The sequence below is a fragment of the Cupressus sempervirens genome, chromosome 6 (assembly GCF_028749045.1).
Source record: "Cupressus sempervirens isolate cs-2001-9-10 chromosome 6, ASM2874904v1, whole genome shotgun sequence".
Taxonomy (NCBI): Eukaryota; Viridiplantae; Streptophyta; class Pinopsida; order Cupressales; family Cupressaceae; genus Cupressus; species Cupressus sempervirens.
This window is the reverse complement of record NC_143123.1, coordinates 106,388,889-106,405,534: the sequence shown is the minus strand read 5'-3', so window position 1 is coordinate 106,405,534 and position 16,646 is coordinate 106,388,889.

Genomic DNA, 16,646 nt, shown 5'->3' with positions numbered 1-16,646 from the left:
GCATTTGGAGTGCAATTGGAGCATTGGAGGATTCAAGAGTTCTGAAGAAGGGAGCTTGCTCTGCGGGTTTTCTGAGGAAGAGCGATTTAGCATCAGAATCCGAGTAGAGTCTTGTGATTTTACTTATGCTATTTCTTCATCTTGCTTTCCCTGTCTTCTTCGTGTCTTCCATATGTCTTCTGAAGAATTTCATATTTTTATTGTATGTATTTTCAATTTGGGCATATAAATTTATTTTAGAATTTTATATGCATAGATCAAAAAGGAAAATGGGGCTAGGGTTGAAATTCATAGTCAAACCCATTAGAATTAATTATTGAAAATTTTGGAGATCAAAGGTCTATGGGGGAATTCTAAAAATTAGAGGTTTTTAATAAACTGTGTATATACATGTTTATATTGGTCAAATTTGCATACAGAAATCATTTATAAATATATGCTGTAAAACTTGATTAAAGTCTGTGAATGCATATATACAAATACATACATACATACATCCATACATACATACATACATACATACATACATACATACATACATACATATATATATACTGAACAAGGGCATTTTATTATTCAATTTCGAACCGTATCAATGGGGAAACATTTTATTAAAAACGTTATATTTTATTAAGAAATCGCATCACGATTTATCTCTGCGAAAAGCATTTTAAAAAAATGTTGTTTAAAAAAAAAAAAAAAAGAAATAAATATGTTTGGACGGGTATGTACCCCCCACCTTTATCTGTCCACCGATATTTATATTGGTGAGTCACAGGGTACCTACAACGCAGTGTACCCATGACAAAAGAACTGCCATACGGCAGTGGTCGCAAGGTACCCGTGACGGGTATGATTGCACGTCATCGACGGCGATTCAAATATATCAATTGCCTTCAGCTTTGGCTATAAATTGTGATCAATTTTTTATATAATTTTAAAAAAAGTTATTAGCAATTGATATTAATATATAAATATATATTTATGTATGTATATATATATATATATATATATATATATATATATATATATATATGTATATAATTATATGTATAATAGTTATAAATAATTATTTTTATTTAAAATGATTTATATAGATGGATCATTTTGTAAAGATAAAAGATTAAAAGAATATGATTAATAATTATAATGAGGAGATAATAATAATTAACTTAATTTAGTTAATTGAGGTTAATTATTAGAACATGATATAAGTTTTGATATATGCAAATTTTGTTCAAAGGAAATGTCATTATTCAAAAAAAGTTTATATGAATAAAATATTATTAGATCAATTAAAAAATTGAGTCTAATGGAGAAACTTTTTTATCTATCAAACAAATACATGGGTTAGGTAAAATGTGAAATTTCTCCACTTGATATAGTTTGGGAAATGTAAACCAAGACTTTTGCATTTGAATTCAAAATTGAAAACTTAGCAAAACCAAAACATGTGTTTGAATTGTGTATTCTTTATGCTATTGTTTTGGGTTTTGGGTTGATTAGTGTTGACCAGTTATAGGACGTCTACCAGAGGCTTGGGGGTTTTGTGATTGTGATGTCATGATGATGTTTTAATCTCGATCTTTATAAACCCAACCATGGTTATGTGATGGAATGCTCTATGTATTGGATGTGAATACTGATTGTTATAATTGAGATTCTTATGTATGAGACACTTGACTTAACCATTATTTTGGTCATCGATCAGTTATCCTTGGTTATTTTAGAGTCGCCATGATGGGACTATAATGTGGATTTATTCTTGATGATGCCATGAGGTAACATGTTTGACTCAACCATTTTGGAGTCTTCAATCAATATGATTTCAAATATATTTTGGTAGAACCATTGGATACTTTGATTATCAGTGATACTTCAGTTGCCAATAAAGAGCTATTGTGTTCATGATTTTCTATGGATGTTAGCTCATGGAGATTTGATGCTTTTATGCATATTTGATGATTTTATGGATTATCTTTTGTAATTTTTAGATTGATGAGTCCATGAGCATTAGGGTAGGATATCTCCATGTAGTGATGGGAAGTGGCTTGCAATGGGGGCCAAGGTCCTAAGAGGCTGCTAGGGTAACTCATTGTAAGTTGGATAATAAGTGATAAGATTCACACCTAATACTAATTGAATGAACCTAAAAAGATAAGTTTTTTGTTCTCACCCATGCCTTGAGTGCTTGTACAGGCTAGGATGGGAGTAGTGAGAACACATGGTTGCGACCTTGCATTCCATAGCATGCCTTGTCAGTATGAGAGGATACTAGTGGCCACATGAGATCAGTATGGACCCGTGCAGTTTAGCTAACTGCCAGGGTAACTTGTACGTGATAAATGCGATGACACTTTCCTTCTTGCATAGTAGGTTCCTACATGTCATTGTTTGCCTCTGGGAAGTAGATGTCAGTTTTGTGATTGGAACCTTGAGTTAGTATACCTTTAGAATTCCTGGACTTATAGAGATTTGTGCTATGTGTTATGGATAGCCTGTTTGAGATTTGAGATTATCTCCTCAGCACGATGGGAGTGGACCACTTAGGTACCACGTGGTCGGGTGGTAGTACTCTTATCATTTGAGACTCATTGAGACATCATGGCTGATGCGTCCTTCATGATGGTGGATATGTATCTTTTCATTAATGATTAGCATATGTTAGATGATGTTATCTTATGCTTATATTTGCATGTTAGATTACTTTCTACATATGATGTTGTATATGTTAGGAGTGACATTCCTACTATGTTAGTATCGATGATCTCTTCGATGATTTGGGATGTTATGCACGGAGGGATGGCTAGGGCCCACGATGGTCTAATGATGCTATTAACGGTCGGGAGGAACCGTGCACTTAGTTTATTTTGTTTGATCTTTATGATGGATGTATATGTCTTCTATGATGATGTATCATGTGATTATCTCTACTTTGATGTATCATGGATTGGAATAGGATGATGTACCTTATTCTACATATGTATATTCTTTGATCTTGTCATACCCTGTGACATGTACAGAGGATGATTGAGCATTTAGAAATGTAATGTTTAAACATTGGACTTGTCATTATTATTTCATGTGGATGTTGTACTAGATGGATTCTTGTATGTAATTCAACGTTAAGGGATCTTTAAAGAATGTAATCTATTATGTATGTTATGTTTACTTTCACATGGTCATTGCTATTACTTCCGTTATTGTGAATAAGTTATGTATGATATTTACTTTCGTGTAAAATATAAAAAAAATGTTACCAAACTTAGTGAAACTCTAGGTTAATTCTTTGGATCCCTTGGTGGCACGTTACATTTGGTATCAGAGCCCGAGTTTCTACATTGGGAGCTCTAGGTATTTTGGAACAACTAGAACTTTGAACTATAAAGTGTATCTCTTCAACTTGAAACTAGGTGAATTGAGACAGAACCTGAACTGTTACTTGAATATTTTTCATACTTCAACACTTAGTTTTCAAAACTAGAAATTTTACTTAAACCTAAACATAGAATTGAACTTAGTCTATTGCAAACGTGCGTCTTTTGATTTTAATAGTACTTTGTACTGTTGTAGGATGGTATTTGGGACTAGGTCTTCTATTAGAGGCCATGGTAGAGGTCGTGGAAGAGGTTGTGGTCGTGGCAGAGCTGTCAGTTCCCATGAGTCTGCCCATGAGGGATCAGCTCATGTATAGAGCAGGGAAGAGCACTCTAGTAGGCAGCGGGAAGAGAGCCGTAGAGAGGACCAAGCTAAGTCTGATGAGGTTAGTCTGAGACAGATGATGCGAACTATTCTAGAACATTTACCTCCTGTTCAAGAATAGCCTAAAGTGCATCAGACAAAACAAGAGCATAGACCCAGGTCTAGGAGTCCTCGCAAGGATCGTTAAAGGTCCATTGTGTCCACTCAGATGAAAGATCTTTCAAGATCCAAGGTCAAGCCTTTTAATGGGAAAGGTTCTTGTTATGTGGCCGAGCAGTGGCTTATTTCCCTCGATAGGATTTTTGCTATGCAGGAGTTTGATAGCAATGTTAAGGCAAGATTTGTGATCACTAATTTGGAGAATTTTGGGGCCACTTGGTGGACAATTGAGGAGAAGAAGCTGGGAATCGATATGAGTAGTGTCACGTGGGAACTATTCTTAGAGAGTTTTCGTGGATGATTCCTACCAGAGGAATAGAAGCAACAAAGGGCAGATGAGTTTCATAATCTCAAGCAGTACACTATGTCAGTGACTGAGTATGAGCGTAAGTTTTATGACCTCATGTCTTTTTTAGGGTTTAGTGAAAATTCAGCTCAGTTGACACAACACTTTATTAGGCGTTTGAATAACTATATAATTGGGGGTGTCAAGGTATTTGAGCCAAAAACTCTCAAGGATGCAGTACATTGAGCAATCATTGTTGAGTAAAGTGTCAACCTTCATCAAGGTGGTTTTGTAGGAGCACCAGTAGCATCAAGATCTAAAGGCAACTTCAATTCAGGTGGTAACAAGAAGCCTTTCTTTTATAAGGGAAAACAGTATCAGCAGTAGTCTCAGCAGACACAGCAGCAGAAAAGATTGAATTCTCAAGCTCAAGATGGTGGCAAAGGTTCTAACTTTAAGAGCAACTACAATGCTCAATGCAATAAATAGAATTAGTCTAATCAACCAGCTCAGAGTAGCCAATCTTTTGTGAGAAGAAACAGTTGTCAGCAATCAAATGTACCACCTACAGGAAGAGGTTCTGGCCAAAATACATAATGCTTTTCATGTGGTTAAATTGGACATTATGCAACTCAGTGTCCTTAGCGAGCACCTCAGTTTTTAGGAACTAGGCCTACAACTTCAGAACCCACAGTTGGTGATGCAGGTAGAGCTCATAGATTTTTTGTAGCTGTTGATCAGCGTCAGGCAGATCATCAGGGAATAGTGGTTGAGACCACAGGTGCTATTCGAGGTATATCTCTTTCAGTATTGTTTAATTCAGGAGCTACAGATTCATTTATTTCACCATCTATAGTTTCTAAGTGTAAGCTAGATGCAGTGAAGCAAGATCATGGTTGGCAAGTGGAACTAGCCTCAGGGATTAAGATCTCCACAGATTTTTTAGTTCATAAGTGTGGGCTTAGATTAGGAAGCTTTGATATGGCAGTGGATTTTTGAGTCATACCCCTTGGTTCCAATGATGTGGTTTTAGGCATGGACTGGCTTGGATCTCATAGAGCCAGTATAGATTGCAGGAAGAAGATTATTTTGTGCCTAGATGACCAAGGGAATGATGTGAAGATAGTTGGGATACCAAGGCCTATATCTCTGCGGATGATTTCTGCTATGCAAATGAAGTAGAGTTTCCGTAAAGGATGTCAGATTTTTTCTGTTATGGTAAATGATCTTGATGAGGAAGATCATGTGAGGAAGACTTTAGATAACTTGATTTTGCAGGAGTACACAACTTTTTTTCCAAGTGAGATTCTAGGCATGCCTCCAAAGAGGGACATTGATTTTAGTATTGATCTGATTCCTGGAGTGGAGCCTATCTCTAAGGCTCCTTATCGTATGACTACTTAGGAATTGGGTGACCTACATCTTCAGCTAGAGGAACTTCTAGCCAAAGGGAGCATTCAACCTAGTGTATCACCATGAGGAGCTCTAGTGCTCTTTGTGAAGAAGAAAGACGGTTCTTTGCGCCTTTGTATTGACTACAGACAGTTGAATAAGGTGACTATTAAGAACAGGTATCCTTTGCCTAGGATTGATGACTTATTCAATCAGATCAAGGGAGCTACAGTATTCTCCAAGATTGATCTTAAGTCAGGATACCACCAGCTTCGCATTAAGGAAGCAGATATTCACAAGACTACTTTTCGAACTCGTTATGGGCATTATGAGTTCATAGTGGTACCTTTTGGATTGACTAATGCTCCATCAATTTTCATGAGTTTGATGAATCGTGTGTTTCGATCTTATCTGGACAGGTTTGTACTCGTGTTTCTTGATGACATATTGATATATTCTAAGACTCAGAAGGAGCATGAGGAACATATGCGGTTGGTTTTGCAGTGTTTAAGGGACAATTAGCTTTATGCTAATGCAGCTAAGTGTGAATTCTTCAAATCGAAGATTCAGTATTTAGCGCATGTAATCTTAGGTGATGGTATTTCAGTGGATCCTGCAAAGATTCAGGCGATAATAGATTGGCCGACACCAACTAATGTGTCAGAGATTCATAGTTTCATGGGCCTAGCTGGTTATTATCGAAGATTTGTCCAGAACTTCTCTAGGATAGCACATCCTATCACTTCTCTTTAGAGGAAAGGAAAGAAGTTTGTGTGGACAAAGAAATGTGAGGAAGCTTTTCAGAGGCTCAAGGAGCTTTTGACTAGTGCACCAATTTTAGCTATACCTAATCCAGAAGGTGATTTCAAGGTGTGTACAGATGCTTCTCTTGAAGGAATTGGGGCAGTGTTGATGCATAATGGATGGGTGATTGCATATGAATCACGCAAGCTCAAGGATCATGAGTTAAATTATCCTATGCATGATCTTAAGTTAGCAGCAGTAGTTCATGCTTTGACAAGATGGAGACATTTTTTGTGGGGGCACAGGTTTGAGCTACATAGCGATCATCGTAGTCTTCAGTATATTTTTACTCAGCCTAATTTGAATGCTCGCCAAAGACGATGGATTGAGTTTCTATGCGAGTATGATTTTGAGGTTAAGTACTTTCAGGGTAAAGAGAATGTGGTGGCGGATGCTTTGAGTCACAGGAGACATGTGATAACATCGATGACTCTTAGTGTGGATTTAAGGAGTCGGATTCTTCAAGCACTTCCTATGGATTCATGGTATCAGGAAGTGTGCAGAGAGATAGATTCAGGAAGACCCTTGGAAGGTAAGTTTGCAGGTTACGTTCGAGAATCAGATGGTCTTTTGAGACATTTGGGGAGAATTTATGTGACATTACTGGATGAGCTTTGCACCTTGATTCTGGTAGAAGCCCATCGTACACCTTACTCAGCACATCTAGGTGTCAAGAAGATGCATGCTGATTTGAGACATTTGTTCTTTTGGTCTGGGATGAAGCGAGACATTGCTGATTTTGTGGCTAGGTGTCTTGAGTGTCAGAGAGTCAAGGCAGAACACCAACACCCGACAGGACTATTGCAGCCAAATCTCATTCCTTCTTGGAAGTGGGATATCATCTCCATGGATTTTATAGTAGGATTACTATGATAGTTCGACGTCATGATGCTATCATGGTTACTATTGATCGGTTGACTAAGGTGGCACATTTTTCACCAATCAGGTCTTCCTATATAGTAGCTTCTGTAGCGAATGTCTTCATGCGTGACATTGTGAGATTACATGGTATTCCTAGAAAGATCATTTCTGATAGGGATCCTATATTCACATCCGCATTTTGGACATTGTTGCAGCATGAGCTTGGAGTGTAGCTAGACTTCAGTTCGACATATCATCCAAAGACTGATGGTCAGACAGAGAGGGTGAACCAGGTTTTGGAGGATATGTTATGGATGTATGTGATGGATAGGCAGACACATTGGAAGGATTATCTCTACCTAGTGGAGTTTGCTTACAACAATGGGTATCATAGTTCTATTGGCATGGCACCTTTTCAGGCATTATATGGTCGTCCTTGTCATACACCATTGAGTTGGGACAGCCTCGAGGATCACATTCTATTGGGTCCTGAGATGCTTTGTGATATGGAACAAAAGGTAGTGCATATCTGTGAGCATTTGATTACGGCACAGGATAGGCAGAAGAAGTATGCCGATGCTTATAGGGCTGATAAGCAGTTTGTTGTGGGAGATAAGGTTTTCTTGAGAGTTTGACCACAAAAGAGTTTGGTCTGGTATGGAAAGGGTTCTAAGCTAGCACCTCATTTTGTGGGACCATTCAAGATTTTGGACAAGATTGGCCCGTTTGCTTACCGTCTTGCTCTACTACCCAGCTTAGCTCGCATTCATGATGTTTTTCATGTTTCAGTGCTTAGGCAGTATATTCCTGATATTGTCCATGTTCTTGATTGGAATGCGTTGCAGGTAGAGGACGGGCAGTTGGCTTTGGAGCCGGTTCGTATTCTGGAGCAGCAGAGGTTGACCCTCAGGGGTCGAACCATCAAGCAGGTAAGGGTCCAATGGGACCCTATTAATGATTCTTCAGCTACTTGGGAGGATGCAGCTAGATTACGGGAGTTATATCCCTACTTGTTTGTAGGCTTCCAGGAGTAAGCCTAACCTAAGGGGGGGTGGATGTAGTGCCTACCGTCATTCACATCTTTTCTAGACTCATTGTTGCTATTATTATCATACATTATGTTATGGATTCAGTGGTTATATGATGTGATCATTTAGATTTTACATTTCATGCATACATGATGATCATTATATTATTTTTAGTTATTAATGATGATTAGTTAGATAGTTTATTATCTCATGTGTTTTATTATGGATACTTACCCCATACTTGCATGTGTATGGTGTGCATGTTTTCTTATTGTATGGCATTTCTAATGTGGTTAAGGAAGGGAGTCGTAGTCACCTGCTTAGTCGGGATCTACACGATGCACCACTTCCTGCCATTGTCTGTTTAGCTTAGCATTATATATTGTATGTACATGCATGGTTTTTTTGCAGGTTGCAGGTACCGAGTATCGATTTTTTTGAATTGCCAGGATGAGTGTACCCTATTATATTATCTCAATGATAAGAGAAGGGAGATAAATTCTCAAGTTCAAATCCCAAACCCTAAAAGCATTTGTCCTAGTGAGTTAGGACAAGTATCAGAGTTGAATACCCACCGAATGTGTCGGATGACATATTTTTTTATGATTTTTAACCTTTTAGACTGATTTTGAGTGATTTTCTCTATGATGGGTTTTCATATTTTATCTTGGAGGTCTATGGTGAATTTTCTATTAATTAAGTCTTAATAAATAGATTTAATTAATAAATTAATTATTTGAGAAAATTAAATATCATGATCTTTGATATTTTGATTGTAATTAATTAAATATGAATTATTGAGGAAAAAGAATTAAATAAAAGAAAATTAGAAAATTAAAATTAATAATAATAATAAAATAATAATAAAGTAATAAATAAAATAATAATAATAAAAGTTATAAAAATCAAAATGAAAGTTATAAAATTTAAATAGAAATTATTTAAAAAGTAAATTGGAGTTATAAGCTTGCATTGGAATTAACACACTTTTCTATTTCTCATGTGTCAACAACACAGAGGTTAGTGCATCAATTAAGCACATGGTGTCTACAACCCTATGGCTCATCTTGAAGGTTGGAAAAAATCCATGCTTAGTTGGTGACACCTTCCAGCTGTTTCTAGAAGCATTCTAGAGGTTTCCTGAGAGCTCTTTATATTTGGGCATCCCTAGAAGCTCAGACATAGCGTTTGGAGTGCAATTGGAGCATTGGAGGATTTGAGAGTTCTGAAGAAGGGAGTTTGCTCTGCGGGTTTTCTGAGGAAGAGCAATTTAGCATCAAAATCTGGGTAGATTCTTGTGATTTTACTTATGCTATTTCTGCATCTTGCTTTCCCTGTCTTCTTTGTGTCTTCCATATGTCTTCTGAAGAATTTCATATTTTTATTGTATGTATTTTCAATTTGGGCATATAAATTTATTTGAGAATTTTATATGCATAGATCAAAAAGGAAAACGGGGCTAGGGTTGAAATTCATAGTCAAACCCATTAGAATTAATTATTGGAAATTTTGGAGATCAAAGGTCTATGGGGGAATTCTGAAAATTAGAGGTTTTTAATAAACTGTGTATATACATGTTTATATTGGTCAAATTTGCATACAAAAAACATTTATAAATATATGCTATAAAACTTGATTAAAGTCTGCGAATGCATATATACAAATACATAGATAGATAGATAGATAGATATATATATATATATATATATATATATACTGAACAAGGGCATTTTATTATTCAATTTCGAACCACATCAATGGGGAAACATTTTATTAAAAAAGTTATATTTTATTAAGAAATCGTATCGCGATTTATCTCTGCGAGAAGTGCTTTAAAAAAATGTTGTTTAAAATAAAAAATAAATAAATAAATATGTCTGGGCGGGTATGTACCCCCCCACCTTTATCTGTCCACCGATATTTATATTGGCGGGTCGCAGGGTACCTGCAATGCAGTGTACCCACGACAAAAGAACTACCATACGGCAGTGGTCACAGGGTTCCTACGGATGCAGGGTACTCACGACAGGTATGATCGCATGTCATCGGTGGCGATTCAAATATATCAATTGCTTTCAGCTTTGGTTATAAATTGTGATCGATTTTTTATATAATTTTAAAAAATGTTATTATCATTTGATATTAATATATAAATATATATTTATGTATGTATATATATATATATATGTATGTATAATAGTTATAAATAATTATTTTATTTAAAATGATTTATATAGATGGATCATTTTGTAAAGATAAAAGATTAAAAGAATATGATTAATAATTATAACGAGGAGATAATAATAATTAACTTAATTTAGTTAATTAAGGTTAATTATTAGAACATGATATAAGTTTTGATATATGCAAATTTTGTTCAATAGAAATAACATTATTCAAACAAAGTCTAAGCTATGTCGAAGCTTCTAAGAATGCTTCAATATAAAGAGCTCTCAGGAAACCTCTAGAATGCTTCTAGAATCAGCTAGAACGTGTCACCAACTAAGCATGGGTCTTTTTCAACCTTTTTGATGAGTCATAGGGTTGTAGACACCATGTGCTTAATTGATGCACTAACCCGTGTGTTGTTGACACATGAGAAATAGAAAAGTGCGTTAATTCCCATGTAAGCTTATAACTCCAATTTACTTTTTAAATAATTTCTATTTAAATATTTATAACTTTCATTTTAACTTTTTATAACTTTCATTTTAATTTTTATAACTTTTATTATTATTATTTATTTATTACTTTATTATTATTTTATAATTATTATTAATTTTAATTTCTAATTTTTTTTTTTTAAATTCTTTTTCCTCAATTAATTCTCATTTGATTATTTATAATCACAATATTAATTTTCTCAAATAAATAATTTATTAATTAAATCTATTTATTAAGACTTAATTAATAAACAATTCACCATAGACCTCCAAAATAAAATATGAAAATCCATCATAGAGCAAATCACTCAAAATCAGTCTAAAGGGTTAAAAATCACGAAATATGTCATCTGACACATTCAGTGGGTACTCAACTCTGATACTTGTCCTAACTCACTAGGACAAATGGTTTATAGGTTTGGGATATGGACTTGAGAATTTATCTCCCTTCTCTTATCATTGAGATAGTGTGATAGGGTACGCTCATCCTGACAATTCAGGGAAGTCGATACCCGATACCAGCAACCTGCAAAAAAATCATGCATGTACATACAATATATAATGCTAAGCTAAAAAGACAATGACAGGAACTGGTGCATCGTGTAGATCCCAACTAAACAACTGACTACGAATCCCTTCTTTAAACACATCAGAAACGCCATACAATAAGAAAACATGCACACCATACACATGCAAGTATGGGGTAAGTATCCATAAAACACATAAGATAATAAACCATCCATCTAATCATCAATAATAACTAAAAATAGTATAATGATCATAATGTATGCATGAAATGTAAAATCTAAATGATACCATCATATATCAACTGAATCCATATCATAATATATGATACTGTCAAAACAATATCACTAAACCATCAACATAAAACTAGTCCATCAAAGTCTAATAATAATAGTATCAATGAGTCTAGAAAAGATGTGAACGAGGGTAGGCACTACAGTTACAGTCATAAAGGGAGATTTCCAAATTAAAGGGAGTTAACAGATTTAATTTGAGTAAAATAAGGAGTTAATTGATTCAATTTGAGTAGAAAAAGGATTAAACTGATTTAACTCATTTTTGATCAATAGTGAACTGAAAATTTCACTTTTTGAACAGAAGAGAGATTTTGTTTAGATATTTAATTTAATAAAATGAGATATGCTCTCATAATTACTTTTTCTATTTAATTAAATAATCTTTAATTAATTAGAGACACTTTTCTTATTTAATTAAATAACTTCATTTAATTAATTAGGAATGGCTTCTCATTTAATTAAATAACTTTGTTTAATTAATTAGAACTAAGTACTCCATTTAATTAAATAATTTTGTTTAATTATTTTAAAATTCTTTTCGAAACTAGTCAGCTCAAGTCAACCGTGGTTAAATCTGGTCAACTTTTGGTCAAACTTGATCTTTGCTTATGTGAATATGAGAAAATGTGAGTATGAATTTCAGCAACAATTCAATGCAAATTCTCATTCAACCTTTCAAAATGAAGACATGAGAGTCTCTTAAATAGACTAACCTGGAATTCATCAACAGTTGAGATCGATTTCAATCAACTGTCAGGATTAAAGGTGAAGTTCAGTCATAAAGTTAGATTTCCAAATTAAAGGGAGTTAACAGATTTAATTTGAGGAAAATAAGGAGTTAACAGATTCAATTTGAGTAGGAAAAGGAGTTAACTGATTTAACTCATTTTTTATTCATAGTAAACTGGAAATTTCCCTTTTTGAACTGAAAAGAGATTTTGTTGAGATATTTAATTTAATAAAATGAGATATGCTCTTATAATTACTTTTTCTATTTAATTAAATAATCTTTAATTAATTATAGACAATTTTCTTATTTAATTAAATAACTTCATTTAATTAAATAGGAATGGCTTCTAATATAATTAAATAACTTTGTTTAATTAATTAGAAGTAAGTAATCCATTTAATTAAATAATTTTGTTTAATTATTTCAAAATTCTTTTCGAAACTAGTAAACTCAAGTCAACCGTGGTTAAATCTGGTCAACTTTTGGTCAAACTTGATCGTTGCGTATGTGAATATGAGCAAATGTGAGTATGAATTCCAACAACAATTCGATACAAATTCTCATTCAACCTTTCAAAATGAAGAGATGAGGGTCTCTTAAATAGACTTTCCTGAAATTCATCAACGGTTGAGATCGATTTCAATCAACGGTTAGGATTAAAGGTGAAGTTCAGTCATAAAGGAAGATTTCCAAATTAAAGGGAGTTAACAGATTTAATTTGAGTAAAATAAGGAGTTAACTGATTCAATTTGAGTAGAAAAAGGACTTAACTGATTTAACTCATTTTTGATGAATAGTGAACTTAAAATTTCCGTTTTTGAACTGAAGAGAGATTTTGTTGAGATATCTAATTTAATAAAATGAGATATGCTCTCATAATTACTTTTTCTATTTAATTAAATAATCTTTTATTAATTAGAGACAATTTTCTTATTTAATTAAATAACTTTTTAAATTAATTAAGAATGGCTTCTCATTGAATTAAATAACTTTGTTTAATTAATTAGAAGTAAGTACTCCATTTAATTAAATAATTTCGTTTAATTATTTCAAAATTCTTTTCGAAACTAGTCAACTCAAGTCAACCATGGTTAAATCTGGTCAATGTTTGGTCAAACTTGATTAATATGAGCAAATGTGAGTATGAATTCCAGCAACAATTCGATGCAAATTCTCATTCAACCTTTCAAAATGAAGAGATTAGGGTCTCTTAAATAGACTTTCCTTGAATTCATCAACAGTTGAGATTGATTTCAATCAACGGTCAGGATTAAAGGTGAAGTTCAGTAATAAAAAGAGATTTTCAAATTAAAGGGAGTTAACAGATTTAATTCATTTTTTATCAATAGTGAACTGTAAATTTTCCTTTTTGTACCGAAGAGAGATTTTGTTGAGATATTTAATTTAATAAAATGAGATATGCTCTCATAATTACTTTTTCTATTTAGTTAAATAATCTATAATTAATTAGAGGCACTTTTCTTATTTAATTAAATAACTTCATTTAATTAATTAGGAATGGCTTCTCATTTAATTAAATAACTTTTTTTAATAAATTAGAAGTACTCCATTTAATTAAATAATTTTATTTAATTATTTCAAAATTCTTTTCGCAACTAGTCAACCCAAGTCAACTGTGGTTAAATCTAGTCAACTTTTGGTCAAATTTGATCTTTGCGTATGTGAATATGACAAAATCTGAGTATGAATTCCAGCAACAATTCGATGCAAATTCTCATTCAACCTTTCAAAATGAAGAGATGAAGGTCTCTTAAGTAGACTTTCTTGGAATTCATCAACGGTTGAGATCGATTTCAATCAACGGTCAGGATTAAAGGTGAAGTTCAGTCATAAAGGAAGATTTCTTAATTAAAGGGAGTTAACAAATTTATTTTGAGTAAAATAAGGAGTTAACTGAATCAATTTGTGTAGAAAAAAGAGTCAACTGATTTAACTCATTTTTAATCAATAGTGAACTGTAAATTTCCTTTTTTGAACAGAAGAGAGATTTTGTCGAGATATTTAATTTAATAAAAAGAGATATGCTCTCATAATTACTTTTTCTATTTAATTAAATAATCTTTAATTAATTAGAGACACTTTTCTTATTTAATTAAATAACTTCATTTAATTAATTAGGAATAGCTTCTCATTTAATTAAATAACTTTGTTTTATTAACTAGAAGTAAGTACTCCATTCAATTAAATAATTTCGTTTAGTTATTTCAAAAAAAATTTTGAAACTAGACAACTCAAGTCAACCGTGGTTAAATTTGGTCAAATTTTGGTCAAACTTGATCTTTGCGTATGTGAATATGAGAAAATGTGAGTATGAATTCCAGAAACAATTCGATGCAAATTCTCATTCAACCTTTCAAAATTAAGAGATGAGGGTCTCTTAAATACACTTTCCTGAAATTCATCAACGGTTGAGATCGATTTCAATCAACGGTTAGGATTAAAGGTGAAGTTCAGTCATAAAGGGAGATTTCAAAATTAAAAAAAGTTAACAGCTTTAATTTGAGTAAAATAAGGAGCTAACTGATTCAATTTGAGTGAAAAAAAGAGTTAACTGATTTAACTCATTTTTGATCAATAGTGAACTGAAAATTTCCCTTTTTGAACTACAGAGAGATTTTTTTTGTGATATTTAATTTAATAAAATTAGATATGCTCTATAATTAGTTTTTCTATTTAATTAAATAATTTTTAATTAATTACAGACACTTTTCTTATTTAATTAAATAACTTTATTTAATTAATTAGGAATGACTTCTACTTTAATTAAATAACTTTGTTTAATTAATTGAAAGTAAGTACTCCATTTAATTAAATAATTTCGATTAATTATTTCAAAAAAAATTTCAAAAGTAGTCAACTCAAGTCAACCGTGGTTAAATCTGGTCAACTTTTGGTCTAACTTCATCGTTGTGTATGTGAACATGAGAAAATGTGAGTATGAATTCCAGCAACAATTCAATGCAAATTCTCATTCAACCTTTCAAAATGAAGAGATGACGGTCTCTTAAATAGACTTTCCTAGAATTCATCAACGGTTGAGATCAATTTCAATCAATGGTCAGGATTAAAGGTGAAGTTCAGCCATAAAGGGAGATTTCCAAATTAAAAGGAGTTAGCAGATTTAATTTGAGTAAAATAAGGAGTTAACTGAGTCAATTTGAGTAGAAAAAGGAGCTAACTGATTTAACTCATTTTTGATCAATAGTGAACTGAAAATTTCCCTTTTTAAACTTAAGAGAGATTTTGTTGAGATATTTAATTTAATAAAATGAGATATGCTCTCATAATTACTTTTTCTATTTACTTAAATAATCTTTAATTAATTACAGACACTTTTCTTATTTAATTAAATAACTTCATTTAATTAATTAGGAATGGCTTCTCATTTAATTAAATAACTTTGCTTAATTAATTAGAAGTAAGTACTCCATTTAATTAAATAATTTTATTTATTTATTTCAAAAAGAATTTCAAAACTAGTCAACTTAAGTCAACTGTGGTTAAATCTGGTCAACTTTTGGTCAAACTTGATCTTTGCGTATGTGAACATGAGCAAATGTTAGTATGAATTCTAGCAACAATTTGATGCAAATTCTCATTCAACCTTTCAAAATGAAGAGATGAGGGTCTCTTAAATAGACTTTCTTGGAATTCATCAATGGTTGAGATCGATTTTAATCAACAGTTAGTATTAAAGGTGAAGTTCAGTCATAAAGGGACATTTCCAAATTAAAAGGAGTTAACAGATTTAATTTGAGTAAAATAAGGAGTTAGCTGATTCAATTTGAGTAGAAAAAGGAGTTAACTAATTTAACTCATTTTTGATCAATAGTGAACTGGAAATTTCCCTTTTTTGAACTGAAGAGAGATTTTGTTGAGATATTTAATTTAATAAAATGTGATATGCTCTCATAATTACTTTTTCTATTTAATTAAATAATCTTTAATTAATTAGAGACACTTTTCTTATTTAATTAAATAACCTCATTTAATTAATTAGGAATGGCTTCTCATTTAATTAAATAACTTTGTTTAATTAATTAGAAGTAAGTCCTCCATTTAATTAAATAATTTCGTTTAATTATTTCAAAAAAAAGTTTGAAACTACTCAATTCAAGTCAACCATGGTCAAATTTGGTCAACTTTTGGTCAAACTTGATCTTTGCGTATGTGAATATG